Raw genomic sequence first — 10,553 nt, forward strand, 5'->3', positions numbered from 1 at the left:
ACACTCAGCAAGCAATAAATTAGAGATTCCCGTCTGATCCCTAAAAACACAAACCAAAACGAGACACATTAGCACTGAGGTTTCACATGAAACAAATTATCTTGCTTAGGACCTTTCACCACCAAATGCCATAGGACGCTGCCTCCCAAAACAAGTCAGATAATAGTTCAGAAGTAGTTTTCATCATGGTTAGGTACTTCATCAATAAAATTAAAATGCAAATTTGCTGCAGACTCTGCAACCCTTAGCACAGACTAAGGTTACTGCTGGATTAGACACTGAAATTTTCCTCAAGTCTTTCCTGGTTAAAGTAAACTCCAGAAAATACAGAAGTTAACTTCAGTCTAGCTTTGCACCTAGGCTGTCTGGTTTTAGCAATTTATTCAAATTTTCCACAAGTGATTGACAAACTGTATACACATATATGCATGTTCTGCCCATTTCCAAATTAGTTTAGCAAGCAAAATTCTGTTTGGAAGGTAATTTAGTAATTATGGCTTGACAGAAGTCTTCCAACAGCCAGCTATTTCATAAGCCTTTTCTCATTTTGTTTGTTGTGTTTTAAATAACTACCAATTTTTGTTCCACTGGGGACACCGACTTGAAATTCGCCCACAGATTTGGTAATAAGCTTATTCCCACCTTTTGGTCTAGAGTTCAACAGCCTATAGATAATGAATCTTCTCAACTGGCAGTACTTAAAATCATCAAGTCTTTCAAAATTTATTAAAGGATATTTAAAATCTTCAATTATAGGCACCTGAGTAGTAGAACTGTCTGGTTTTAATTTTGATAGCCTTTCATTCAGTGTAAACTACCTGATCAGGAAGTTTATATAAAATGAAGTATTAGAAGGGATGCTGAAACTTGGGCTATGTTTAGCATTCACTGCAATTTGCACTTCAAATAACTTAAAAGTGAAATTATACCCATTTAGAAGCTGCAAAACTAACATTTTTTCTAGTAGGCTAGTTTTAGGTATTAAAATATAAGCCCCAAATCAATCATATTATTTCAGGCAGGCATCTGTTAGAAATTGCTTAAGGACATAATGGTCCCATGGATAGAAGTAAGGCATTGAAGTAAAAACCAACCTTATTTCCAGGCTGTAAATAGGTATTTGAACTCCAGAAAGTTACCTTATTTCCAAGCTGCATAATCAACTGAAAATACTTTGTTTTAGCAAAGAGCTAACACTACCTTCAGGCTACTCAATTTGTGCTTTCAAGGCAGCTTGCATGCCTCTCCATCCCGTACAGGCGCACTTCTCGCTTCTATCCAAAAAATACCAACTTAATCTTAGTGAAATTTCCCATCTGCAACAAGCATGGTTGATTTGGGATACTTCAGGCTACAGTATTCATGGCTAATTTATGCCTTGTCATGTCTTTGCGGTTTCAGTGAGAACCAACGAGTCAAACACTAAATTATATTCTACAGGTAACTTTAAATCATAACTTCTCAACTTCCACATAGCAGAACATTCAGTAGGAATGACATTTCAGTTTCAACTAAATCATGCCTCCATAAACCAGCTTCTGAGAGCACCTAAAAACATGACTGAAGCAAGAATTGTAGTTTTCTGGGGTCAAGGAGACAGAGGTTCCAATTAACAGGGACTCAAGATTAACATTAGCAACCTTAAGCAAGCCATTCAAAATAATCTCCACTACATCAGAGAATCATAGAACGGTTTGGGCTGGAAGGGAATTTGAAAAATCATCTAATCCACACCCCCTGCCATGCGGAGGGACATCTTCCAGCATTTCACGACCCTTATCGTAAAGAATTTCTTCCTTCAATCCAATCTAAATCTACTCTTTCAGTTTAAAACCGCTGCTTCTTGTCTTGCCAGTAGAGGCCTTGGTAAAAACTCAAAGCATTCATTTTCACACAAGAGTTTAATATGAAAATAACGTTTATTCTTTCAACAATGTTAAACAATTACAAAATTGTCCCAAATTTTTCAGACTGCAGATTTTAGACTGCAAAAGCACTGAAGCCCTGGCTGCAGCAAACACAAGAAAAAATAACCTCAATATCCAACATTTTCCAGTTAAACACTGACCAGGACACTTACGGTACAGTTTCATAGGGATCCAAACCAGTGCAACAGCTTCCTGTCACAGGAAGCCCAGGTCTCCTTCCTTTCTTTCCTGTGGCAACATCACCACCCCAACACCAGTGCCGACACAAAGGCTCAGACAGATAACCAAGTAAGAGCTAATCATGTTTTGGGTAGGTTTTTGGTTTTTTTTTTTTTTTTGCTGAATTAGCTCTCTTTCAGCTTAACAAGTTCAAAAAAGACCAAACCAAAGAGGATACACTCTTCTGCTGCAAAGATCCCATTTTAACACTAGCAGCTGATGGTGTAATATCTGAAGATTAAATTCAGCACTGACAGATGTAGGCAACCAACTACCAGTATTATTGCTTATCCACACATCAATTCTCCCATTTATGGAGCTCACTGACACATAATATACGTATTTCCTGGTTTTCAGCTTCAAATTTGACACCTTTCAATGCCCCAGAATACTCCTTTGATTGTCAGCCTTATAAAACACACACTTAACTGGGGTCTCACTTACCACCAAGGTAAACTGTTCATTCTTCCGGGCCCCTCTAAACATCCTCAATGCTTTTATCTATTTTTTCAGCTTTACAATACCCCTTGTGAAGAGATGTCCAATTTTGCAGTCTTCTCTCCCTTAAGACATAACACTGATCTATATATAATTTTCTGTATTCTCTAGTGCTTTATTTTTTAAACTAAGATTTGCCTTTCTGCTTCTAATGCACACCGAGTGATTTAAGTCTTGCAGCAGGAAAGAATTTAGGAACCCCATACATTTCAGTTTTTCTTTATATTTGAACTCTGACACTATTTTGACATACTCTAGAAGAAAAAAAAAAAAATCTTTATTTCCCCATTTCCAAAAGACTATTATCTCAGATCTAACTAATCAGAAATTTCCAGACATTATACTTAGTTTTAGTCAGTTCCCTTAAGAGATGTTTGCTCATCCAGTTTCTGTAGAAGCACAGGTTGATGTGCTACTCCTGTGAAAATTAGCTTTTTTTTTAAAAAAAAAAGTGCTTAAAGATCCCTTTATTATAATGATTATTGCAGCTTAACAGCTATTAAAACAAACAAACAAACAAACAAAAAAACATACAGCATGGACCACAGCTGCAGACTAAGAGTCTGGGAGGCTTAAACTAACTCCTTCCTTCTAGCCATTGTTTTGCCATGTCAGGGATTTGCCAGGAGTATCAATAAGAATTTCACTAAGTTATTCCGGTAGTGGCCCCATATCTTTCAGAGGCTGAGCAGAGAGAATGTGACACAAGTAGGGCAGGACTTCATTCAGCTTAATACTTCAGCCGATTGTGATGAGTACTTAAAGGAGAATATTTCAGCTAGTTCGATTTATGCAAAAGTGGCACTCAAAGCCTAGAGGAGGCATCGTCGCACTGAATTCTGAGCAATTTTGATAAATGCAAATTATGCAAGGAAAAAGCAGCAATAAAGGAATTAATAAGAAATACCCTACTGGGTATTTCCTACCCTCCTAATTTTTCAGCATCTTAAACTGTTACGGTAGGAAATTAAAAGCTTCATTCCTACCTATTCCCTTGAGCAGCCATTTATGGACCTGTTGTCCACAAATTAATCTAACCACTTTTTGAACCTGCCTCCACAACATCTTGTGGCAGATAGCACCAGTTTCACTGCTCACTGTCTAAAGAAGTACTTTCAGCTGTTTTAATTTGATCTCTTCCTAGCAATCAGAAAGTGGCCCTTGTTCTACTACTGCAAGCTTTGCTGAAGAACTGTTTGTATTCACCACGTCCACAAGCTTCAAGAATCTGTACATTTGAATCACGTCCCTCCCTCAGAGGACTATCAGCCTTTTGTCAGAAAGAAAGTATCTGAACACAGCTCATACAGTTTGGGAAGCTCCTCTGGACACATTCCAAGCCCGAAAGCTTTACTAGTTGAATTAAATTACAAGTACTTGAAGACATTGCCTAAGGACTCATCTAAAGACCACAGAAAAACTGTATCAGCCCATGGTTACTTTTCACTTTCTTTTTGGTCACATTATCCTAAAGATTTCAACATTGTAATTAAAATTAAAAGTACAGAGACAGAAATCTACATGTCACAAGGAATTTGGAGACAGAAGGTGGACAGCATATGGCAGGACATTGCCCCATCCCTGGAAACATTCATGGACAGGTTGGACAGGGCTCTGAGCAACCTGGTCTAGTTGAAGATGTCCCTGTCCATGGCAGGGGGGTTGGACTAAATGACCTTTGAAGGTCCCTTCCCACCCAAACCACTCTGTGATTCTATGTCTGCTGCTGAACATCTGGCAGCAGCTCAAATAAAAATGGGGAGCCCTACACTTGCATCAGGTTCTACCTGTATCCACCTGGACAGTCTCAGACACCATGTTCATACCATTTGGTTTAAGAAACACTGTTGCTGCTGATTTTTCCATTTCAGTTCATCACCTGTAACTTTTGCCTTCGTACGGGTACAGTAACACAAGGAGTTTTGGTCTTTGTTCCTAAAGAACCATCCTCACATAGACTGTTGCTGTTGTCACTAACCTCTGCTAGGAAACATCCCTCTAGTGCTTCTCCTTGTACACCTTCTTCATCCACAATAAGATATAATATGCTTTTCCCCCACATGCACCCAGAAAACCATCTTTGCCAACACTGCAAGAAACATTTCCACAGTGTTAAAATGGATGGAGATTAAATACACGGTAAATACATAACATCTCTTCTTGAGATACAGTTTTTGCGCTTTCCTTGTAGTCCCCAGCCAACCATCTCCAAAAACCAAGCATTAATTTACAGCCTGTCCTTTTAAAGACCTTAAATGTGTTTTGCCATCGCTTATTCTTTGCACTGTTTCTCCTTTGCTCACTCCCTTCTTCTGAGGCCCAACATCACAGCCCAAATCCGATCTTTTACCTTTCTGTGGACTATTCCCATTACAAAACACTGGGACTCCATGAGTAATTCCAGGGAGATTTTCAAGACCCCATTCTAAGCTCAACTATAGTTGCACTATTGGTATAAAGGCAGCAGTGTGACACAGAGCAGAAAACTTCCACTATTTTATCCCTTTCCACATTCTCTGGATTGTGCCTTAAAATTGCAGCTTTGAATATTCAAGGAGTGCTGGTATTCCCAACAGATTAATACTGGAATACGTACAAATTGCCTAACTTGGGTGGTATTTGTTTCATCTCTGCCCCCGTAGTGTATCTCTGCCTCCTGATGCGCACATGTTTCTATAGTTGGTCAAACAGTGTCATAGTTTGGCAACTTTTAAAGTCACAGTTTGAGTCATGTCTGCTATTATTCCATTCTACTGCAGTTCTCTGGAACAAGTATTAAATATTAAGCCCATGATCCCAGCAATAACCAAGCATAAAAGATGAAGAAAACCTTAGGGGCGGCATGCTAGCAGACTAAAAATCTTCAAGGGAAATTTTCCTTTCCTGAGTGTCTGGAACATACTATAAACACACTGGTGCTACCAAAAATATCTAGTGATTCCTGGATAATTTATTCTAAAGCCTTATGCAACACATTTCATATCAGTCTGCTTATTCATCTTAAACTTGAAATAAAGAAATCTGATCTCTCCTGGTTTTACTAGAAATATTCTGGCTTAAAGGAATTTCACTTGCAAGAGCTCTTCTGGAATAAAGAAGACAGAAATTAAGCTCCTGAGGAAAGAAGATCGAGGAAAATAATTTGTGGCATTTGAGAGAGAGTCTGCAAGTTCATTTCCTCCCTATTTTAGTTCAATTTGGGGGGGGATTTTTTTAAAGGCAATTTTTTTCATTAATCCTGGAATTTGGACAAGATTATAAATTTTACTAAGTGTACAACGTTTCAGACCTTTTAGAAGAGGAGGGAATATCCACCCTTTCCTCTCACATGCATCCCTATGATATTAGTGGCTTCAGAACAAGGTACCATTAATTGAAGCACAGCCTATCTAAGGTAGTATCAAGACCTTACGTTAGGCTAAACAACACCCAGAGCTGAAGTTTTAAAGGGCATAGCTTACGCAGTACTGCATGTGCCTCCTACTTTAATCCAAAGTCATTAAGACTTAGAGAAACGATAAAACAAGTTATTTCATCTTGCACTGAACAGAAGCAAAATAAAACTAATTTATGATCCGCTTCTGGATCCTTTAGGCTGTGTTATTCCAAACAACAAGGAGACAGTTTATTCTCAGCAGAATTGGAGAAAGTTTTCCCCAATGTTAATGTTTTCGACTCTCACGAATCCTGAATTCTGTATGAGGTTCAAACTAAAATCAAAGCCAGTCTTTTCCCTTTCAGATAGTGGAACAGACAAGAGAAGACATTTCATCACTTCTGTTGCACCCACAACCCCTCCAAAAACTGCCTTTTGATATTCTTCTTCCCCTACAAATGCATATTAAAGACACCTCATTTTGTCATGTTGGAGAAGCTCAACCCTGTTGCTACATACATACTCTTCTGAAGAACTACCACACGAGAAAGTGAAGGTACATCCTTCTCTCCTCACATTCAGGTCAGAGTAGGACAGCTTCAAGTATTCCCTTACTAGTTTTGGGAGGGGGGGGGCGGTTCATTTGGGGAAGGTGAGGGTGGAGAGCTGGGGAAAGGGGAATCCAGCCCTACTGAGCAATGCCCTCAGATCCACCCCCTCGTTCAGCTTTTCTGCCAATTAGACCAGCAGTGAGGAGTGGCTCTAAAGAGCTCCCTCCCAAGGGGCTCCATTTGGCCCGCGGTTCCATCTGGCCAGCTCACAGGCCAAAGCTCCGAGAAGTAAAGCCAAGGTCCTAGTTCAGCTTTGACACGAGCAGAAGTTCAAGGCAGGCTGCGTGTAATCTGGGGGGACCAGGAGCAAAGAAAATTCTTCCTCTGGATCAGTTTTAGAATGAGGATTTTGTAACGTGCCTACATACAGAATCAATTTACACATTAATTTTTAAGTTTATTATGCTCTAGTATTTCAAAGCATCTTGAAACTCTGCATAACTGTATTTTCTTTATATACGTCACTGAAAACAGAATTACCCACTGACTTTGAAACTAGACTTTTTTTCCCCTCACTCATTTCATGAAGTTTGATTATGAATGGAATGAGAAAACTCACGTTTCTCATACACAGGACTAAAATAAGCACGTTTGTGATGTTATGAAAGCTTCAGAAGCCGGATTTTTCTTCAGTTACTAAGGACTACAGCAAATTACAGACAAACATAATAATGAAAAGCTATATCGCTATTAGAAAATTTGCAGACAGGATTAACATGCATTCATATTATACTAGAATTGCACGCAACTGGAGACACAAGAAAGAAGGGATGTTAGTTTTACTGACCTTTGATTAAACTGCTAATAGGACTGATGTATTTTAGCAACTCTCCTAGAATTACAAAAGAGGAAAATTACCACAACTGCAGTGGGCCAATCCACCTGTCTCTGCAAAGCAGGAAACTTCTTCCATGTACTTAGTATTATGACCAACCTCATAGTATTGCTCCCCAAAACTAAAAAAAGACCTTAATAGCCCCACAAAAGCACCAAATAAGCACTCCAAACCACAGCAGTTTAAACCCTTCTCACCTCATTTGTTTTGACTAAAATTTTCCACACTTGACAGGTGTTTTATTATTTTAGAAAATATATACTCCTGGGCTAAATTTGACCAGAATATTGACAGAACTGATTATGAGGTACCTAGGTAGTACCTGTTTCAGGCTTTATTTGTATAGCTTAGCAATTTCTCCACTTTATTAAACCATAAACAATTGCATTTAACAATTAGTTAATGCAAGTTCACTTTCAAAACAGGCCTAACGTAAATGTTCTTCAAACAGGCCAGCCTTCCCACCCCCTTGATAAGCAGAGTTCACTCTGCACCAGAGAGTGTCCTCTGTTAAGCTCATATTGCTCCAGCGTAATTAAATCAAGCTTGAGTCCCAGACTAAACTGATAGTAGACACAGGAACTGCTCTCTCGCAGCCTCTTCTTGGTCTTTCTTCACACTATGGCTGTCAAACACACCAAATCATAAGAAAATGTCATCTGGAAAAAAGTCTTAGTGTTTGTAACACAGTTTCTCTACTGGAAGCGGAGAGCAATGTTTAGGAAGGTTTTCTGCAGTAGCCAATTTCTTCTAGCCCAGAGAGTATTGAACACAGGGCTGCCTGTACTCTCCATTCTATTACAAAAAACTAATCCCATCGCATGACCTGCAGCAATTCAGTTTAACAAATCAACAATTACAAATATTTTGGCAAAGTAAGCTTAGGTATTGTTTGCCTCTCGGCATAGTTCACAACCAGTTTGTGGCTTTATGATAAAAGTCATTAAATCCAATCTGAAAAGCAGAATTTACAGCTCACTTAGCAAGTCAGGCCCATAAATGGATGCTTTCAATTACAGGGCATTTACATGCACAATCATTAAGGCAGCATTGACTACATTTGAAAACTCCAGAATACTTTCTATAGTAATTAAAACTTTGCGTACTGTTCTTTATACAAACAAAACTTTGGAATTCTCTTCAGTCTCAAGCAGAGCTCAGATGCATTGTTATCCAGAACCTACTACAAAGCCTGTTCTCCCAGTACTTTTGTGGGAAAGGGATTAGAGAGATGAAAACCAGTTTTGTTTTTTAAAGTTGTTCTCAGTACCGGAGATTTTTTTGAGCTCCAATAAACTTAATTATATCAACTCGTGCTCAACACTTCTGAAAGATCAAGTGGAACAGGAAGATGGAGGAGGACCCAGAAGCACCTTTCATTTGGAGATTCACCGTGTAATTCAGACTTATTTGATTTTGTTCACGAATCTAGCTTCTGGGTGGAGGAAGAGAAGAAATCAGTTAAGAGACCAATTTTTTTAACCTTATTTTTTCAATTGTGTTCTTCTTTTTATCATCAAACAGAACCTCAGGAAAGTTGAAAATTATTCTCCAAGATTGTATTACACATGCCCAGCTTCTTCCATAAAGAAAAATGGATCTTTAAACACTTTTGTTCATTTCAGTGACTGTCAGTGTAGTCAGAGTCTGACCCATACAACTGCAGATCAACAATCACCTACCAGGTTACTCTATTAAACAGCACGAATATGTGCTTAGACTCCTCTTTGAGTGAAGTTTAAACCACCTTAAATGAGATCCTCCCCTCCCTCTTTTTAAAGGCATTTGTAACTAATGTTATCTTTCATCATGATAGTGCTAAGCAAAAGGGGGGGGAAGGGGAAGGGACTTCAAAAACCTCCCCTTCACTTACATTCCCATTCCCTTCGAAATCACTAGAGTTTGCAAATTATAAAGTTTTAAAGCTATGCCTCAGGACAAACACACACACACACACAAATAATCTGCTCACGCACCATGCAAGCGCCAACACTGCGATAAAGCACAGGAAAGTCTAAACAGCAACCTTGTTCTGCCTTTCGCCTTAACAAGAGGGTTGTTTTTTTTTTTTTTCCCAGACTGGAGAACAGAGCAAAGACTAATCAGTCTCTCACTACACAGTCCAGCCCCCACAGAAATAATGTCATGAATCAGTTTGAAAGTACAGCTCTCCAGGCTAAGAGAGGAACACTTAAGAACAGACAAACCTGCTGTTATGTGCGGTCTCCTAATAAGCTGTCATTATAAACTCTTGCTACAGATGGAATCTGACTCGTTTATAACCCTGAACTGCATTAACATGAGCTCTACGCCCAATATACACAAGTTGCAGCATTCATTAGCAGCATTTTCAGAAATACTTGTTTGGTAAACCCAGCAAGCAAAACTTTTTTCTTCATGCTATCCCTTTGTACCTAAAATATTTGAAAAGAGCAACACACATAGACTTGGTTTTGGGTTTTTTTTTAGGCAAAACCTGATGGACAACCAAAAAGACATGAGCCTAGGCTGCAGTCTGAATCCCAGCTGTTCAATTCAACAGCTCTCCAAGACTATCACAAGGGCTCTTCAACCACTCACTTTTTTTTTTTTTCTTCTCTTATTTCCCCAGAGTAAAGACTGAAGTCTAAAAAGACCATACTGTGTCACACTTTTTCTCTTCCCCTCCACCCCCCACAAAAAAAAACCAAACTACAAATAGGAACTCTACAACTCCGCAGTAAGGCCAACTGCTTGCATTTATCACAACACAACTTCTCCGGTGTGCTTATCTAGGTAGATAAAACACTTAACATATCCTGTTTGTTTACATCTTACAATGCATAGACAGCTACACCATTAAAACCAGTGCCATCAAGACAACCACTCATCTCAATTCCCATGGATATATTTCATGCATGCAGTGCGTTATTTCACATCCATGGCTCTGGAATAAGAGAGGAACAGAAAAAAAGGGCACTGGCTATCCTAAACACCTCCTTCCAACTTCCTCCTAACTTTCTCCACCACCCCAGCACGAAGTTTTACACACCTGATCTCTGCAACAAAAATTTAAAAAAAAATTAAAAAGTGGGCAAAGAGGGAGG

This window comes from Pterocles gutturalis, unplaced genomic scaffold, assembly GCF_000699245.1.
Source record: "Pterocles gutturalis isolate BGI_N339 unplaced genomic scaffold, ASM69924v1 scaffold13055, whole genome shotgun sequence".
NCBI lineage: Eukaryota > Metazoa > Chordata > Aves > Pterocliformes > Pteroclidae > Pterocles > Pterocles gutturalis.